We start from the raw sequence: 20,933 nt of genomic DNA, 5'->3' as shown, positions 1-20,933 counted from the left end.
GAAGAGGTTGAGCTTGAGGTGGGGCGAGTGCATCCAGGTGGAGATAGCAGACAAGCAGGAAGAGATGTGAGAGGGGATGAGAGGGTCAGAAGAGGGAAAAGACAGGAAGATCTGGGCATCATCTGCTTAGAAGTGGTAGGAGAAACCATGGGATGCAATGTGGGGGCCTAGGGTGCAAGTGTACAGAGAGAACAGGAGGGGGCCAAGTACATTCTCTTTTCCTGTATAGTCTGTATAGTCAATGGCAAGAATTTCATGGGGGAGTGAAGCCAAATGATGTCCTATAAAAGTATGCACATTGGACTGGATGGTTTTCGACAGCACACACCATTGACACTTCCAACACCACTGCCTTCATGGACAGCCCTCCTTCACTGGTCCTTCTGAAACCTTCAACATCCACCAATGTGAAATAGAATTGGGCATCTACAACAGCCATAAGAACTAGGGTGAACATTTCCTTGTAATTTTAGATTACTACATGCTTCCCATATATAGCTCCTACACAGTTTAGGAAGATCTATCACAGCTCAAAATATTGGGCTATGTTCTTCCAATCTTCTTACTTGGGAACAGGCATGTAGTCATTCATAAAGGACATGCCAAAGAGCCCTGGCCACACTAGGTACAATGCCAGCTACAGTGCTATGACTTACACAATAGCTGAAAGCAATGTTTTTTGTAGGAGTCCCCGGTTGCAAAGAATCTGAAATTAATACCATAGTATTGCTATTACCCAAATTTGTTCATAAAACATTTATATTATTGCTATAAATAACAGCACTTTTTTCTAAACGCACACACTGCAGGCAAAACATGAATAACTATATAGCCTACAATAAGCAAAACGCTAAAAAATGGCATACAGTAAGAGAATGAAACAAGTGTAAACATAAATATTGAAATAATGCTCAAAAGCAATATTTTATAGTTCAAAAATAACTATTGCATTTATCATAACAATTGTACACTAAAGTAAACATTTTCAACACCATGTAAACTTTGTTTTCAACATACACAGCCTGTATTTCAATAATCTATTCACTATATATTTAGCCTGCATACCTGACAGCTCGTACAGTCCACACTGCATTTTGACAGCCTCTCCAGGTGAACAATTTTACTCCACGAATATATAGCATCGCAATAAATGCTCCTCCACTGATAATGTCCATGAATCATTATTTTGTGTGCAATGTGCCTGTGTTATTGTACTCTGTACTATGTGCAGTAGCACTTGCGTATTGATCAGTAAAGTAAATGTGGTGTCATTTGGACATGGCATTTTCACAACACTAGCATGAACCCATGAATGATCTGTCATTCGCAGTATCACTGATGCCCCCTGAATCAGTCATGTTCATATACACAGCATTTCCAGATCAAGCTCTCTTCAATCTCTGTTTCGAATCCATGTTCATTTGCGGAGTAATCACTGTATCCACTCAATCTGACTGAAGTTGTAAGAAAATACCTGTAATGCTGTACAATGCGTGTGTTTTTCAAGCACATGAAAGACTGTAGACAGGTAGAGATCACCACTTGAGCACCAGAGTGACTGTATTGTAAAGGGCAGGCAGGATTATACATTATATTTGAGTTATTATTTATTTCAAATAACCAAAATTACAGATAACCCGATTTTGGCTATTCTTGGTAAATGTGTTTATAACTTATTTATTTTTGTGTTTATGCAGTTAAACACTGTAGACATGTTTAATATATATACTTAGGAAAAATCATGAATGGGTATGCGCAGTGTATTTAGGAATACAGAGTAATTCAAATTTTAATAACCAAATCGGTCAAATTGACCAGCTCGGCGCTTCTAGTGTTAAGGGCGATGTTAAGGTGAGAAGGGTTGGGGGGAGGCCAACCGGTAGCTAAGGATGGAGTTGATCAATTGAGCCTCGTTTGTTGATCTAATTATGATTTAATCACATACTTTCTATTAACCATACAATTATGAGATGTATTACAAGTGCTGCTACACATTAGACACTGCCACTGGAATATTTAATTGTCCTAACGATAATGATAGGTCTCTTTCTCCTGGTTATCACAGAACGAGAATACTACCCAAAGAGCGATGAGACATTGTTCATTTCCATGGGAACTCGTGAACGTATGACTAACAAAGCTGCCTATAGGCTTTTGTTTGTTGTAATTCAGGCAAAGACCCCCTCTTTTTTGCTGGAGCCTACAAGGATCACACACAACCTCACAGTCGTTGGATAGTATTCTCTCTCAGATAAGCATAATACTCATAATCTTTCGAAACGAGATACCTAACAAAAGGGGGATGGGATACTGTATACCCAAGCTGTCGATGGAGTTCAGCAGCAAAGCTTAAGGAAGCTTAATACCAAGGTTGTCGAGACCCAGATCAAGACCAAGTACGAATTGGTTGAATTCAAGACCAAGATCAATATAATTGTATGCAGCCAGGCTTATAATCTAAGTAACATTTTGAATACAAACTAGAGCTTCAGTGATTAATAATGCTACGTTTATATTTTAATGTTTTTTTTTAACAAATTCCAACTGTTGGTGCATTAGTAAGACAGGTGTCTTAAAACAAGAACATATTAGAGCAGAGCACTAAAGCAGTCGATGGACTGAAATCTAAATGTTTTTAATAGTGACCAACAGATACATCGAAGCACCGATATTATATTGAGCTCTACAGAAATATTGGTATCAGCACATATTCCTTGATAATGCATCGATAAATATTCTCAGCAAACCATTGATCAAAGTCTACTCAGAATAACAAAAGTCTGCGTGTCATGAACGCAGACTATATCTATGACCATAAAGTGTTGATGAAGCAGCCGCCCCACCCTCAGTTTTTGATTGGTTGTTGTAGGGCTCCCTTGGGTTTGTTTTGAGACCCAATAGGGTTAGTTGCTGTTTAAAAACCTGGCAATCCTATCATGCGTCTGTGACTGCAGCACGTGGGTTGAGGTAGAACGCAGAAAATAAGTGAATCCATGGTGCTGATGAGTCTGCTGACTTTAAGTTAAGTTGTTTACCAGTTTGTGAAATGCACAGATGGAAAGTTAATAAACAACTGGACAAATACAATTTTCTCAATAAAAATATGACCCAGATAGTCATGAAAGAGTGACAGATAGCAAGTCAAATTGGTAGTTTATCTATTTGAGTAGTACATTCTAAAATGCCCTGCCTGCCTTAGCCCTTTCCAGATGGCCCATTCTAATTACGTTTGAATGTATAAGATAACAAAATTGTTAATTATGGAGTGAGATGTATGCAATTTGTTTTTCAAATTACCATAAAATCCTTAATCAGATTTCAAACAAAAATTTATTTGGATTTATAGTCATTATTATATTTATTTACCATTGTTTTTTAACATAGTTATAGTGTTTTAGTTTGCCTCTGGAAGCTTCCAAATCCACAGTGATTCTCAGGCACAGCGGTGCCACTGACACAGTACTGAATGCTGTGGTGGTGAAATAAAAACAAACATTGAGAAAAATAGTGCTTATAAACCAATAAAAATGTGATTTACTTAAACATGATAAACCAGTAGAAAGTATTTTTGAAAGCTGTACTGTATTTGAGTATCCGTGGTATTGGTTAGTGTTTTCATCACTGAAAAGTACTGTATACTATGGCATTGAAGTGCATTTTTACAGAAATTTTAATTAAATTGCATTTCAAAATTGACAATAGTTATTAAAATAAATAAATCACAGTTAATGTTTGCTGAATATATTGACTGGACATTAGCAAACAAAAACACTTGTGACAAGCAAGCTCAGATCACAGTGAAAAATCAAAATCTACATTTTGCATGCTAATCGAACATTTTGCTCCCCAATTTTCGGTATTGGACACAAAAAAACTATCAATTGGGCTCTAGTTTTAAATGAAAAGTGAACATAAGAGCAAATTATTACAGTCCATGTGGGGGCATCTTGAAGTGGAAATGGTTTGTTCTCTATGTGATTTAAAATTAAGTAAATTTTGTACGTGAGCAGAGAGCTTCATTAAGCATTGTTTAAACCTAATGAGTGAATGGGCATTGGTTGCATTACACTTTCACTGAAACTCACTGAAAATAGATCAGTCATTTTGTCAATGATTATTATTAGTATTACAGAGAATAAGTTGTGTGAAAGGGTTCAGTTTGTTTCTTCAAAGTGAATACCGAGAGCGTGTGGCTACTGAGAGCATCATAATTTAAGTAATTGTGGAGTGCCAAATGTAAATCAATGCATTTTTTTACACGTATCTTCTTTTCACGATTTAAATCTTGAGTTTTTCCAGATTTAAGAATTAATGCCTTTTTTCCAGATTTATAAATATTTTTTTTAAATATAAATACTTAAATAATTATTAAATCTCATACTGGTAACATACTGCTTGACTGGATATTTAACTTAATCCTATATGAGTTTTGTGAAAAAAAAAAGTATTTATCTTTTAAATACATATTTAACTTAAAGCTCTGCTAAATGTTTAGCTTGAAATCAATTTTCACACAAACCAGATAATTCAATAATTCAAGATGTGAATCCCCTAACTCCACAGAGGGGCCAGCATGATGCCCATGCACTTGGAGAAATTATGAGGAGCAAGCGACAGGCCAAATGGAAGGACACAATAAGGGATGGAATGGAACAGAATAATAAGGTGTGTATATGGTATTAATAAGGGCAGAAATGACACTGTTAGCAAGACCTGTTTGCTGCAGGCAGGTAACAATTAGCTTCGGCCAGAGTGGGGACCAGGATGATCTTTGGCATTTCAAACACTGAGATGCATCACCAAAAAGTGCGGTTCATAAGTGATGTTCTGTACTGCTAGTTTATTTCCTCCACTGCAGTGCACCAGAAAGATGCACAGCGTTGCACTTCAGTGCTGCACCGTTCTGGTACTAAAAGTGCATCGTGGAATGCACCGACATGCGCCACAATGCACCGTGCGCCAGGTAATAAGGTGGTACAGGCAATGCTGAGCCTAACCAAGCAATATAGATAATAATGTGGATGTGTAAGGTATACACAGTGAAGAGAGCAAGTATAAGCTGCACAAATGTCCCAGAGCCCTGGGAGAAATGGGGAGCTGTAGTTAAAGCCACGGACTAGAGCGGGTGTTAAAGCTAGAAAAGGAGCCCCTTTAGCAGCAAGGACCTAGGCTGGAGTCCAGGGACTCTGATAGATAGAGCTTTCTCTGCACCTCTCTTGCCTGTTTTAAGCTGAAAATAAAGCCTTGAATCAAAGGGCTTGGTGGGAATTCCACCAACACAAGTAATCACCCTTAGGGTTCCAACAAAACAATATAAATAAACAATTTAAACCATTTGGGATGAAAACTTTCTGCGGATCTGCAGATTTCTGATTTTTATTTTTTTTGGGACTAAATATAACGTGACAATCACATCGTTTTTTTTCTCTTTTTAATAGACATTGACAATATTTGAATACTGTAGTGTGCCACTGCACCCAGTAAAGGGTTAATGTGGTAATGGTGGTGTGATGGGGAGGAGCGTAGGAATAGGGCATAAAAGGTGAAGGGAGGCGTAAGAACGAGTCAGTGTTCAGTCCCAGAGACCTGTGTGTACTGCATAGAAGTGAAAGCAGTGCACTGGAGATGATCCTGTGGAGATGAACTCTGTAAGTTCATTGCAATTGACCCATTATTATTATTATTATTATTATTATTATTAATAATAATAATAATAATATTATATACGGAATAATAGACTATATAATGTTGAAATGTAGAAGGGAGTCTTTTTATTATAGTTAACCCAAATGTCAAGGTTACTGTGTCCCAGTGTCTTTAGTATTTATGTTTTGTGTATGTTTTGTGTTACTGAACACCGGGGTATATTCATCAAGGGTTTTACACCAATTTTGTTATTTCTGACACATTTTTTGTATTGAATAAAATACAAATTAAAGCTAACCTGGATATGTCACCACACATACAGTTTATTATGAGTAAGGTGCTTTTACTGGAAGCTTAACATGTTTCATGCAAGTCAAATCAATACTTATAAATAAACTGTGTGTTTGTACAAATAAATAAAAATATGATTACTGTTCAAGAAATTTTAAAAAAGTAGGATTTTCATTCAAATCTATAAACTAGTAGCTAATATGGCGTCATCATATATTATGCAAATTAGCACCAACTTATTTTCCGAGTTTTGTTCAAACCACCACTTTCATCCTTGCAAGTTGAATCAACACCCTGTGACCAGATAGCAGTACAACAGACAACTGTTTGTAATATAATTTATTTAGTAAGTGTTATAATTGTAGTAGTGTAAGTGAAAGTAACAAATAAACAAAAACAGAAACAAAAAAAACTTGATAAGCCCAAGTCAGGTAACAATAATATGTAATATGCATGGGTCAATATTTCGCATACCTTTGCAGATTCAGTACAACCCAAAATAAGGTCAGATTAAAAGAAAAAAAAACAGACATGAAAAACAAACAACACAGTGATGCATACACAAATACAAGATAACCATAAATGATCCTATTGAGCTCTGGATTCTGTTAGATTAAGGCTAACCTCAAGGCAAATATTGTATGTATACATCTTGTTGTGCAGTATGTATCACACATAAGGGATCAAAAACATAAAAACACGAGATAGATCAATCCAAAGAAAATAACATTCACAAACATTCCTCTTTTTATATATAATAGTACTAGTAGAGTAGAAATAAGTTTGCAGTTTGCGGAAAAATCACTGACTGCGGAAACAAATAGGACCAGATTTAACTATTTTTAATCTTGTGCCATAATTTGATTAAGCTTCCGTATTGCAAGTAGTTAATTGGACAATTGAAATGCATACAACACTTAATACTGAAAAGTCAGTTTAGAGTGGTGTGTTTTGACCATGCCTTGTTCCATGCCTAAGGCATTGAACACATATACTGGGTATATACTTACTTCTAATTGTATCTTTTGAATATTCACATGTAATTAAGATGTTAAGTCAGAAAGTTTACTTATTTAAAATACAGTCGTTTTCCTGCTCAACTAGTCTGCAAATGGAGAATGATTTTTAAGTAATTTTAAAAAGCGGTAGATTAAATCAATAACAAAACAGAGCTACTATGCAATTGTCAGTGTGATTACAGTATGTCTATTATGAAAACACTTAATTAAGATGGCAGCTGTGTGCGAGTGGCCTGCTTCCAGCAAATACTCCAATGAATGATCTCTGACTTTGAATTAAAAACAGTACCAATCACTTGCTGAGTCATTCTCTACTGATGTCTGATAAAATAACAACTCAGATATTTTTTTAAATAATGTAGGAGTCCAGGAAAAGCTCTAGTCAAAGTAAGTGTGGTATAGGGTACTGAAAGAATACTAATTCTTAAAATTAAACAAACATTAACTCACTTATGTAGTGCTAACACTTTACCATACAGACTCAAATTAACGCCTTTGTTTTGTTTTACTCTTGCTTTTTGTCTTATACATCTGAGAGAAAAAAAATCTATCTAAGTTAAGGACTTTGTCTGGGGATATTTACTTGCACTATTAATAGACTAATGTACTTTTTAGGTGCATAAAGTCAGCCATGAGCTACCCCTGCTGCCAAGTCCACCCTTTCTTAGCAAGGTTCTGGCTTTGATATGAGCCATTGTTCTTCATCATAAATGTACCCTATATAGATGCAGCTGAGCACCCCGTGTCTCTTATCTGTGCATGCTGACTACTCACAGAGTGCTTATTTTTAATGTCCCGGATAACTCATTGACAGTGGGCTTGGAGAAAGGGAGGTGGTAATGTAGTATACTCAAGGGCATGGGAGTTGTACTGCATCTCTTTAAAATGGCAGGCAACTGCACCACAATGCTCTATGCACAATGTGTAGCAGATTGCCTTCCACAAGCTGTTCTCTGTGCACTGATATCGCTGATCATCTACGACCCTGGCAGGTCTGAGAGTCCCCTGTTTGCATAATCCCCCAGTATACACTGGGGTTCCTGACTGAGCACTTTGTACTGTTTAGGTTGTGATTGTGTGGCATGTGCAATCAAACTTCCTAATCAAATTCAAACCACTATCTCTGGCACAGCTCTGGGTACATATTACAGCACCAATAGAGCAAAAAATCTGCTTCTCCAAAAGACTGATCCCCTTAACCAGGGGTTCGAATGCTCTACCAAATTCACATGACATTACCACAACAGGCTCAAACACTGAGCCCTGTTACTCTATCCCTGTCTAAACTACTCCTATAGACTCTGCAGCAACTTCAGCAACTGAATGGAATCAATGTTATTAATGCAGGTCATAGTACAAAGAAACGAAAACAAACTTAGGACAAGAGGGAAACCGCACACTTGGGAGTACAAACACAAAAATAAGTTATTAATTATTAATAAAAAGTAATTAAAACCAATGTTTCGGCACTTGCGCCCTGATGGGTGACATTAGAGCAATAGGCACACACTGCCCAGTCACACTTCTCCCCTCTAAACTCCACAACAACCTGTCATCAAATCCTAATCATAGCACCAGTTTAACATTCAGCCCTCTTGTTCACTTTTGCAGATATCTGGAATAAATATAGATTTGTAAAGATTTGTTTAAACGGAGAGCAAATAATAATTAAGTAAATAACAAGCATACACTGGTACCTACAAGAGCTGCATGGAAAATACATCTGATGTATAATTCTGCACCTTAAATAAATAATAAATATTTTCAATAATTTTACAGAAAACAGAAGTAGCTCTTCATTATTGAAAATAAGCTAATACATATTCTGTAATATCAATTCAGTAGTTTTACAACACTGATTGTGATATGGTGTGGGGTTTAAATGTGAAGGTTTGGCTGAGGGAATGAGGGTCTGGTGCCAGATGTAGACCATCAAACCCACAAAAGGATTAATCCGGTTCCTGTACCGCCAACGCAGAATTTTTGCTCATGGTCTATAAGTATGTTTGATGTCCCTAATGTCTGATCTCATGTATGATGAGCTTACAAGGTCAAATGGCCCAGTGATATGGCAGAGTGGTCTGGGGCTCCTTGTTGAGCTGCAAGGAGGAGACTTGATTCGGAAGGAGTTCCCCGGAGAATTGTTCCACAATGTGATTGGCTTGGATTAAGATGTGTCCATTTTTATTATTGAACGGTGTGTTCATAGACGTGACTCCTGGGAAATGACGGAGTAGCACGAAGGGGTGAGAGGTTTGTTGGAAGGAGGCGAATTTGGTTTAAAATATTTTCCTGATGGGTCATTTTATTTAGTTTAAAGACGAAATTGTGAATCTGGGGTGAGGAAGGAAGTCTGATACATAGATGGGGAAGAAGGGGTTGAAATGCAAATGGGGAGCATCTCGGGAACAGAGAGGCTTGAAGGAACAAGCTGATATTTGATGATGGAGTAAAGCATTGTGGGTGATGTGTTAATGCCGAATGGATGAGCAGGAGTGGAATGATTGTTGTGGAGTGGACTGGTAATGGATCTCGAGATAAGGTGTAGCAGACTGGTTAAGGGTGTCTGTTTAGGGAAAAACAGGTGGCTGGAGCGATCATTTATGATTCCGATCATTGTGCTGGTTAGTGTTTCCAAGTTGGATCCCCAAAAAGTCATAAGTGTGCATGTTTCGGGGTAAGACGGAGGACGGAGGGTGGAGGGCGGAATGCAGGGAGGGCGTGAGGGCGCCAGTGGGCAGCATGGAGAGCAAGTGAGAGAAGGACAGAGGAAGCAGCTTGGGGAAACCTAGGTCAGGGCAGCGAGAGTGCAAAGGCATGTTGAAATTAAATGGCAGTATGACGGATTGGTGTGGCGAATTAGTCCGAGCAAGAAGCAGGGAGGGGTGAAGCGGTGACTAGGTGGCCGAGGAGAGCACAGGACACTGGTGTGCAGAAACTTGGGGATCCAGTGAAGAAGTAAGGAGCATTGCAGAAGGACATGCCTTGGAGATGTGAGCAATAGATCATCCACTGACGGAGGGGGTGGGCGGGGACATGGACACTGAAGAAACATCAAGGGGGCACAACAAGTAACAGGATGAAGGCAGTTTGATGAATGGGCGGATTGAGGGCAGCCCAGGGTCCTAGAAAGAACGGAGGATGGGAGGAAATGACAACATTCGAGGAGACTGAAGCCGCGATAGAGTTGCCTAGGAGATCACGGGAGACCGGTTGGCAGCATTGCACAGCAGAGGGACACCTGTAAGGAGGAAAGTGTTAGAAAGGTCTGCAGAAAATGTACTTTCAGCTGCACACAGGTCCTGCATGGGAAGTGGTAGAGGTTGGTGCCTCAGAGGATGTGCAGAAGAGAGCGGGAGGGAGGGCAGCATGAAGACACATAGTATGGCACACAAGTACACAGAACTAAAATGACCAGAGGAAGTTGTACGAGCACCTGTAAGGAGGAGAGAGCCACACGGGGTGGGGGGGAGGCTGAGAGAGAGAGAGCGTTGCAAGGGGTCGCAGGGGGAAGGCAGTAGAGAGCACGTAGTGCAAAAAGGGTAGCGAGAGGAGGAAGAAAGGAGTAGTGAGAGGGCCAGTAAATTAACAGTTACCATTTGGGTCGTGTTGTGGTGGACTGGGAGAAAACCATACCAGGCCATGGGGGGTGACCAGGAAGTAGCCACATGGGGGCTGCAGGAGGGGCCGGGGGGTAACCAACAAGGCTATGGGGGGGGGGGTTGCAGGGCAGTTTGAAGCCAGGGTTAAGGAAAAAGGAAGGAACAAGGAAAGGATAGAAATGCGGCAGTGGGTGGTGGTGGAGGGCCTCAGGATGGACAGAGACGTCATCAGGAGGGGACAGCGGGGCATCCAGGTGGCTTTGGGGGTGGCCGGGCACAGGCCGAGCACCACAGAGAGTACCTGCATAGAGGAAAAAGACCTGAGGCTGTTACCGCAAAACCAGGGGCAGACAAGTGATGGTCCAGTCCCTGACGTCAGGAGCCAAGGAAGTGGAAGCCGCAGGGAGACAGTGGAGGACCAAGGATGGGAGAAAGGGGCCATAAGCGGTGTCGGATGGTGGAGGAGAGAACCAGGAGTAGGGCTTGTGGCGCCGATGGATCTGGAGGCAGAGACACACAGGGAAGCAGGGGAGAGGAGAGCAAAGGAACGACAGCAATAAGTTTGGGATTGGTGGCCACAGCATGGCAAGAAGGCGATGGAGGAACAGTAGGTTCCTGGTGGAAAACAGGGATAGAATCCACAGTAAAGAATCCATTGCAGTAAACAATTGTCCAGACAAGAAACGGGAGAGAGGAGGGGCAACACAGTTCAGCAGAGCGTGTGGTGGAGTGCTTAAATGATGTGAAATTATGAATGCTGTAGGCGTGTGATAAGTACGGGGTATTTATACCTTATTGGGTGGAAGCGAGAGCTGAATCTTGTCTACTCTAGAAATTCAGTTATAAATTACAAAAAACACAAAAATAGTGCATTACAGAAATCAATCATAAAGAAATACACATTTAAATTTGCAAACATTTAAAAAACAATATTTGCTTGAAATGAATAAGAAATTATGCATCTTACCAAACAATTAACCATCAGAAATGTATGACAAATTGGTACAGTCCAACATAATGTTTGGTATCATATTGTATGTGTCTAGCTTCTTGTATCTTTTCTAATTTCTTATGTTTGTTTACACTTGCTCTCTTCTTAACCAAGGCATTTCTTATTACATTCTTGTGTCTCTGTATTTTGTCACTCATTCTCTGTAACTTTACTAATACAGAATGCAAATGCATTGCCAACTATGTAATGATTAACCATTCAGATAAAACAAATGTGAATTGCTTTGTCTTATCATTGCTATTACTGTGTATATTGAGTTTGGAGCTATGCACTGCCATTTCTTGAATGTTCAGTCTTTCTTCAAATTTCTCTTCTTTCTGTTTTGTTTTTCTTGTATTTTGCTTTATCCATTACATTTATTGCAGCTGCTATTTTACAATTGATGTTATTGTATTATACTTATTTTTTTGCTCTTTTTCTATTAATATTACTTTAGCAAGTGCATACTACCTTGATTTGTGTTTGCCTGAAATAATCTTATGAGTTATGTTACAATTGTAAATGTAAAAAAAAAGGGAAGTGGAAATGTAATTTATTTACAGTGAATAAAAGTTTATAATACTTTCCATTCTGTACAGTTTTTTATGAGACTGATCTATATGTTCTTAGAAGATATGTGGTATGGCTATCCCTCCTGTAACTCCAGAGGAAAACTCAGAGCTGCTACAAAAAAAGTGCCACCACAAACAGGACCCTAAACTAAATTAAAATGGTTACAAAACAGATGCCACTAAAGATGTTGTGGTAGGCTCATATCCAGAATCAGCTCTGATATTCAGCACATGTTATTTGATTAACCTTGCTGTAGTTTCCCGTAATCATTAAAACTGCCTGGTGTCCCTTCCAAAGCTTCCGGGTAGAAATCATGCTAACTGTTCTGAAAAAAATGCAAAAAAAAAGAACAGAACACATTGATGTCCACGAACAAAACAAACACCAACAACACTGCTTTGGTTGAGCAGCTACAAAGGTGCATACTTCAACATTCTGATCAAGGCCAAAAGAAGATCATAGAGATGTTTATCACACAGTTGAAAGACCAGTCCCCACACTTTGGATGTTGTATTATTAGATTATTTGGAAATATTGAAATGCCGAAGGTTTTACAAAGACTTGCTTTCTGTAACATCAGCGGTTGAATTCTTGATTGGCTGTGTATGCCTACTAAACAATGATAACTTTACAAATATATATATTTTAATTAATTTTGGCAAAGTATTGTATGATTACAAAGCAATCTGGACCAAAAATACCATTCCCCCAAAAGATATAGCAAAAATGTGTGTATCTCAACATTACAGCGAAACAAAGATAACATCATCACACATCTTATTGCCATTTACAGCAAAGTGCCATAACCACACCGAATATTACAGATTGGACAAACGGCTACATACAGCACAGTGCCATCACTGCACAAAATATTGAATGGCAGACAAAAAATTGCACCTGCCATGTACAGCACAGTGCCAATAGCAGACCAACAGTGCTTGTCCTATAAAAAGCATTCCTGTCACAGCACATTAGCTCTGTTAAGGTATTTACTCTTTATCATTTATTACTAATACTATAATAATAATAATAATAATAATAATAATAATAATAATAATAATAATAATAATAATAATAATGTCATGGGTGTTAGCACCCTTAACCCAATATACTGTCTACACCAAAAATTGTTAGGAGCTTTCACCCTTTTAAGTTTCCCCATGCAGTGATACTGGCCACACACCATAGCTCCCACACTGGATGGACAGGTGGCATTTTGCTTAGTTTGCTATTTTCTTTAACTTTCAAAGACATGCATGTACATAGGCTATAGCACCAAAAAGCACACAAAGTACATTTATAGTGCAGGCCATGATGTCTGCACATACACACATAAAAAACATACTGGCTACCACTAATACTAAAACATACTGCTACTGCTTTATTGTAATGGGCATAAAACTATCCTAAAATACTAACTATAAAGAAAACAAAAAATACTAAAATGATTATTAAACAGTCTGTTATTTTCTTCTGTAGCCTCTGTAAAACAAGAAAGAGTCTTGGTTTATCATAGGCAGGATCTTAGAAGAATACGGGCTAATATCCTGGTAAGTCTTTGTATCTGCAGTCTCAGGGCTTCCAACCCTTGCTGTATGCTAATCTATGACTCCTCCTCCAGTGCTTTCCACAAACAACATGGGACAGAAAAAGCAGGGGAATTTCAGGAATAGCAAAGGTGAATAGTAGGGCTGTTTATTTAGGCTTCTTTTTCACAGATTCAGGATTCCTTTTTGCCAGTGAACATCCCTATCTCACACCCCTGCCAAGCCTCTCTCTCCCTCCAGCTATCAGCACCGGATCCTGCCAGATCCTTCCAATACTAAATGCACTGTTGGGCAAAAATTCACCCACGGATCTGCAGAAAAGTGCACTAGTGTCTTTGTTTTTTTCAGATGATCTATTTTAGAATCTAACAATAATTCATATGGAATAATTTGCATTTATGCAAGGACAAATCATGTGTTATGGTTTCCATAAACAAAAACAAAACAGGAAGTAGATTCATAGAATAGATTCATAAATTATAAATAGAACATACTCAAAATAAAAGGAACAAAACCATTCATGCAATCAAACAAAGTTGTTCATTATAACAATATGTGCACTCAAGGAGTTGAGGCTGCCATGAAGAACACCACTATCAAAATTAATATCTTACCTAAATTATTTGACCTTTTTCAAACAGTGCCATTACAACGTTTTTCCTTATTCCTTAATTGGCAGGTATTAGCACACATCAAGTTACTTACACTACATGGGGTCTTGGTCTCCCAAATCTATATGAACTGTCTTGCTGCACTCATGTTGGACATAACTGGGTTTCATTGGAACAGCATGCAGTGCGTGGGGTCCCTTTACCTGTGATTTCATTCATTGGATGTAGGAAGAATTTGTTGAAAATAACCAGGAACCCACTGATCCTGTATACTTTTGATGAACATTTTTGATATTAAAAATGTGTTATTCAAATCAACCCATTTAATTGATAACTCTCGTCTTAGATAGAGATGAGTATTATCTCTGTTGGAGATCTTTACAGAGATAATATCTTTCTTAGCTTTCAGCAACTAAGGGATTTTGGAATACATAAATCCCATTTCTTTTAAGCACTTACAAATTCAAGAAAAAAAACATAACACATTCCCTGTTCTATTAAAACCTCAAATAGAAATGTAACAATATTGAATTTAACAAATGTCTCCTTCCTTTCATTTATAACAAATTGACTAAAAGTGCACCAACCAATTATTTGAGAAAAACAAAACTGAAAATGGACAGGGATTTATCTTATGAATGCACATGAGGACTGGGAAAGACTTTTGCTCACAAAGTTCACAAGCACAGAATAATTCAATATGAAAAATTACATTTAATGTATTTTACACCTTAAATGTTACATCAGATGAATAACAATATTTCTGACACATGTCCTCAATATAAGATATATGATTATATGCTTCATCATTATGTTTATTACTCATCTGTTATGGGAATGTACTATCTTAAAACTATTTTGGAGGGGTACCGTCTCTGTAATAAACCAGATCTTTAACTGTAATGTAACACTTGACCCTAGGATTTGGATCCTTGGAGATGTCTCTTTTTTAACTATAGATTTATAACAGAATAAATACTTGCAGCCACAACTGGTAAAAAAACATATTTTTTAATGTTTGAAATCAGAATGTCATCCATCTTTAAATCAATGGATGAATGAGCTAATCTTATACCATACAAACATAATTTTTATATAATGTTAGAGAATCTCCCCAGATTTTTTTTAATATGGGCATCTATAAACTGTAATGATTCAATAGTAACCATGTATCCTATTCCTAAGGGTTGAATAATCAATAATGTATGAGGAGGTGCATATACATTAATAGAAGGAAGGGAGGGTAGTAGGTATGCACTTCTGCCCACTGTTGCCCTTTGCAGATGATGGCTTTCCCTCAGAGTTCCATGCCAACATCACCTTAGACACCATTGCTCATGAAACATCAGCAGGTTGTGCCGTCTTGGTCACTGAAGATCCTGCCAAACGCACTCGAACAATCACCCCTCTTTCAGAGTCACTGAGGTCTCCTCTGGCAGACAGGCAAACCATAATTATAGGCAACAATGTTTTAAGCAAATGTATTTGCTTAATTAATGCATGAGCCACACCTGTGTGAATATACTTGGTGTCCCTCATTTACACAAGTGATACAATATTTTCTCCACAACCTATGTGTTTGTGTGTATGTGTGTATGTGTGTGTATATATACACTCACCTAAAGGATTATTAGGAACACCTGTTCAATTTCTCATTAATGCAATTATCTAACCAACCAATCACATGGCAGTTGCTTCAATGCATTTAGGGGTGTGGTCCTGGTCAAGACAATCTCCTGAACTCCAAACTTAATGTCTGAATGGGAAAGAAAGGTGATTTAAGCAATTTTGAGCGTGGCATGGTTGTTGGTGCCAGACGGGCCGGTCTGAGTATTTCACAATCTGCTCAGTTACTGGGATTTTCACGCACAACCATTTCTAGGGTTTACAAAGAATGGTGTGAAAAGGGAAAAACATCCAGTATGCGGCAGTCCTGTGGGCGAAAATGCCTTGTTGATGCTAGAGGTCAGAGGAGAAGGGGCCGACTGATTCAAGCTGATAGAACAGCAACTTTGACTGAAATAACCACTCGTTACAACCGAGGTATGCAGCAAAGCATTTGTGAAGCCACAACACGTACAACCTTGAGGCGGATGGGCTACAACAGCAGAAGACCCCACCGGGTACCACTCATCTCCACTACAATTAGGAAAAAGAGGCTACAATTTGCACAAGCTCACCAAAATTGGACAGTTGAAGACTGGAAAAATGTTGCCTGGTCTGATGAGTCTCGATTTCTGTTGAGACATTCAGATGGTAGAGTCAGAATTTGGCGTAAACAGAATGAGAACATGGATCCATCATGCCTTGTTACCACTGTGCAGGCTGGTGGTGGTGGTGTAATGGTGTGGGGGATGTTTTCTTGGCACACTTTAGGCCCCTTAGTGCCAATCGGGCATCGTTTAAATGCCACGGCCTACCTGAGCATTGTTTCTGACCATGTCCATCCCTTTATGACCACCATGTACCCATCCTCTGATGGCTACTTCCAGCAGGATAATGCACCATGTCACAAAGGTCCAATCATTTCAAATTGGTTTCTTGAACATGACAATGAGTTCACTGTACTAAACTGGCCCCCACAGTCACCAGATCTCAGCCCAATAGAGCATCTTTGGGATGTGGTGGAACGGGAGCTTCGTGCCCTGGATGTGCATCCCACAAATCTCCATCAACTGCAAGATGCTATCCTATCAATATGGGCCAACATTTCTAAAGAATGCTTTCAGCACCTTGTTGAATCAATGCCACGTAGAATTAAGGCAGTTCTGAAGGCGAAAGGGGGTCAAACACAGTATTAGTATGGTGTTCCTAATTATCCTTTAGGTGAGTGTATATACACATACCGCCACTTACCAAACTTATGCTGCACTTTGACAAAAAGCATTGTCAAAGTACATTGGAAATATTCATTTTCTATATACATGTTTTACAACAAATAGGGCTGCCAATAATATTATTATTATTATTATTATTATTATTATTATTATTATTATTTAAAATAAATATAGTGTGTATATATATATATATATATATATATATATATATATATATATATATACGCACACTTTATTCTTCATACTAAATATGTAAATCATTAAATAAATATTAAATTGATTGTCACAAACTAATCATACTTCCACTGTTCCCCACTAGAGGTCACCTTCTCCCTTCCTTATCAGACACTTCTCCCAGTTTCCTTCTGTCAGTCAGCATTCCTGAAAAAACCCATGCACTCCTGTTATAAACCCCTGCTCTCATTTGCACTGCACCTCCCAACCCGGTTCCCTGCTCCTGATATAAACCCCTCATAGATACTCTGTCATCGCAAAATTTTGTAAGTTGTAATCTACAAGCATTTCTCCTCATGTTTTGTCGTTGCCCGACCATGACTTTGGACTTCCCTCGTTACTCTGTTTGCCTGACCCTTGCCTGTGACCACGACCACATCCTTGCCTTGTCTTGATTGACCTGTCCTGCCGGTACCCGATCCACGCCTGTCTGACCATCTCTCCCAGCACTGCTACTGGGTCCCCCCCAGGGGAGTTGCTAGACATAAAGCTCTACTGGGGCACAGGCCCCCCATTACTCATATTGCTTTTTTTTTTTCTTGAAAGCCTGCTGTGTGCAAGAAGTGTGCAGCACTTCCCTTGCAAACCCACTATTCCTACACTGCAACAAGTACTGGGAAAGGTAAACATGTACACATATTAATCTTTATGAAAATATTTTTTTAAGTATCTTCAACATACTGTACATGAACATTCTCAACATGTTTTACGGTTGATTGGATTACTGCGTTGCATTTAGATCCATTTATTTTTTCCGGGATTATCAATCTAAATTAATGCACTGACAAATAAAGTAAATTGTTAAAACTCAAACTTGAGATTTTACTGGGGCACAGCAGATTTATACTGGGGCACGTGTTCCTGTGCCCCGCGATGACAAGGTCCCTGAGTGCCTTCCTGAAGCACTTCCAGGAGGTCTTCCATCACCCAGCGGAGGGGAGAGACGCCGGGGAACAGCTCCTTGCACTGAACCAGGGCTCCTCTTCTGCAGTGGATTACGCCCTGAGGTTCCGGACTCTAGCTGCTAATAGCGGATGGGGAGATTGGGCTCTGCTTGCTGTGTTCTGCCGGGGACTGGACCAGGACCTGCAAGCTGAGCTCGTGTGCCAAGATGAGGCGCTCTCCCTGGAGCAACTCATCCAGCTAGTGGTCAGGCTGGACAATCTGATGAAGATGAGGGGAACCAGGTTCACTCCTGCTGTGTCTCATCCGCCTACCAGCCTCAGCCCTTCACCCAGCCCCGTGTGTGAGACACAGTCCATGCCGCTGGGCAGAACACGCCTGTCCCCCGATGAGAGACAGAGGAGAGTTCAGCAGCACCTCTGCCTCTATTGGGGTCAGTCAGGGCACTTCTGGGTCGTGTGTTCGACTCGTCCTGGCAACCTCATCACTCCCCCAGCTGACCCTGTGAGCGCCACCCTGTGCCCACTTGTCACTCCGGCTCAGTGCCATGTTCGTGCTCAGATCCAGCTCGGTGATAAACATTTATTTGTTTATGTGCTGCTGGACTCTGGGTCTGTGGGGAATTTCATTAACAGGTGAGTCTCTCATTAGTATTGTTAGTCGGACATCAAATAACTATGCAGGTTAGTATTTATGTCTAATAACTTCTCGTTATATATATCAGTCTCATTTACGTTTGGGTGCCGAGAAATTTATTTTCTTGTTACCACATTTCCCCTTAATTGATTATTATTCAATGATTATAATGAACAAGAATGAGAAGATATTTCTCAGCGTTGACAGGTTTTATTTCTAAAATTGACAAACAAAACAGTTTAATGCAGCACTCATTTATATTTAAGAAAATCCTAAATGATATTACCCATTCTAAAGTTTATGACTCACAGAATAACATTTCTAATCGATTTCTTAAATGTCATGAATAATAAACTCCAACTGTTAAACTTATTTGAACTTTGTCGCATAGAGGCCTCTCTGCCTTCAGGATCAGATAAACGCACACAGCATGAGGTTCCTCGGGGTGGAGCGAGGTCTGTGTGGTTTGGAACAAAGGCATTCTGGTTCAGCTTTGTCCAAGAACTTCCTGAGTCGATGCTCCTAGAAGTTGGGGTTTCACGAAAGTAGAGTCTTTTCCAAACAGATTTTCCACTGGTTTGAATGCTCCAAGATTGTGCACAGGATATCTTCTTTACAAGCAGGGTTTTCCACCATAGTTACTTGAAGACAAAGTCTTTGAGGAAAGCAGGGCCCTGTTAGTTTCCGAGGGTCAAGTTTCTTAAGAATCAATAGCTATTTAAATTACTGAACACTTCTGTATTACAGTTGACTTAGTCAATTGTCCAGCTATATTAACTCCACTGATCAGGTGGGCACAGGCACAAGTTCTAAAGTTCTTTACTTAATAAAGTTCTTTAAAGAATTCTTCGTACGGCTCAATCTCCTTCTTCCAGTTAAATTCTTCTGTTGCCGGCAAAGATTTGGTTAGTTTCTGGTTCTGGTTCTGGCAACAGAGCTACAAGTTGAGCTGTGGCAGCGAGTTATCGGTTCAGGTGAGAGAGTGAAAAAGTGCTGTGCACTACCTTTTATGCCTTTTAGATCATAGGCGATTGGTTTTTGAGTTTGCGAGGTTGGATTCCGGTGCCAGCCCCCAGTCTCCTATTGGAGGAGGCTCTACTTATGCCTGATGTCAATCCATGCCATCTTTTGGAAATGCCCGTTTGTCTGGGTTCGTAGGTCTGTTTCAGGATTTCGGCTCTCGCCAAAGGGATTTATGACCTCCAAGCCATATTCCCCAGACGTTTTCACAGCAGGGATTCCAAGCCATTTGGCCCATTCTTGGTGAGCCGACTCCCAAAACTGTCACTTTGACGTAGAACAGTTCATGGGCCGATGAGCTCAGGAATTCTGGTAACTTTGGGGGAGAGGTCTTCTTTAGATCAGAGCTCCAGCTAAGGGATAGAATGCTGTTATCAAAATACACCCCCCCTTGTCGCTCACCACAACCCGGTCATCTCCTGGACTGATGGGGACATAATCTCCTGGGGGCAGAGCTGTTTCTCCCAGTACCTGTCTCACCCCTGCTGGACGACATACATAGAGAGCCCCCTTCTCTCTGCTCTGACACAGATCCCCCCTGAATAAACAGACCTGGCAATGGTGTTCAGCAAGACCCAGGCTTCCCGTTTGTGCCATAGACCTCCTTTCAGGCACCTCTACTCTAGGCTCTGGGCCTGGGAATCATCTGTACATCCACGTCACCTGCCGCCACCAGCTTCTTTTTCATCACAAAGAAGGACATTGACTACATTGACTACAGGGGGCTCAGTGAGGTGATGGTGAAGTACCAGTACCCGCTGCCATTAGTGCCTGCTGCCCTGGAGCAGCAGAGAGGAGCCCACTACTTCTCCAAACTGGACTTGTGTAGCACCTACAACCTCATCCAGATTCGAGAGGGGGATGAATGGAAGACGACGTTGATTACGACGTTTGATGCCTTGTACTGAACTGTATTTTTGCACTTTGTATTGCGCTTATGTTTTGTAAGTCGCCCTAGATAAGGGCGTCTGCCAATAAATAAATAATAATAATAATAATTAAAACAAGATTTTATTTAAGGAT

This window comes from Amia ocellicauda, chromosome 4, assembly GCF_036373705.1.
Source record: "Amia ocellicauda isolate fAmiCal2 chromosome 4, fAmiCal2.hap1, whole genome shotgun sequence".
NCBI lineage: Eukaryota > Metazoa > Chordata > Actinopteri > Amiiformes > Amiidae > Amia > Amia ocellicauda.
Note: the sequence above shows the minus strand (reverse complement) of the source record.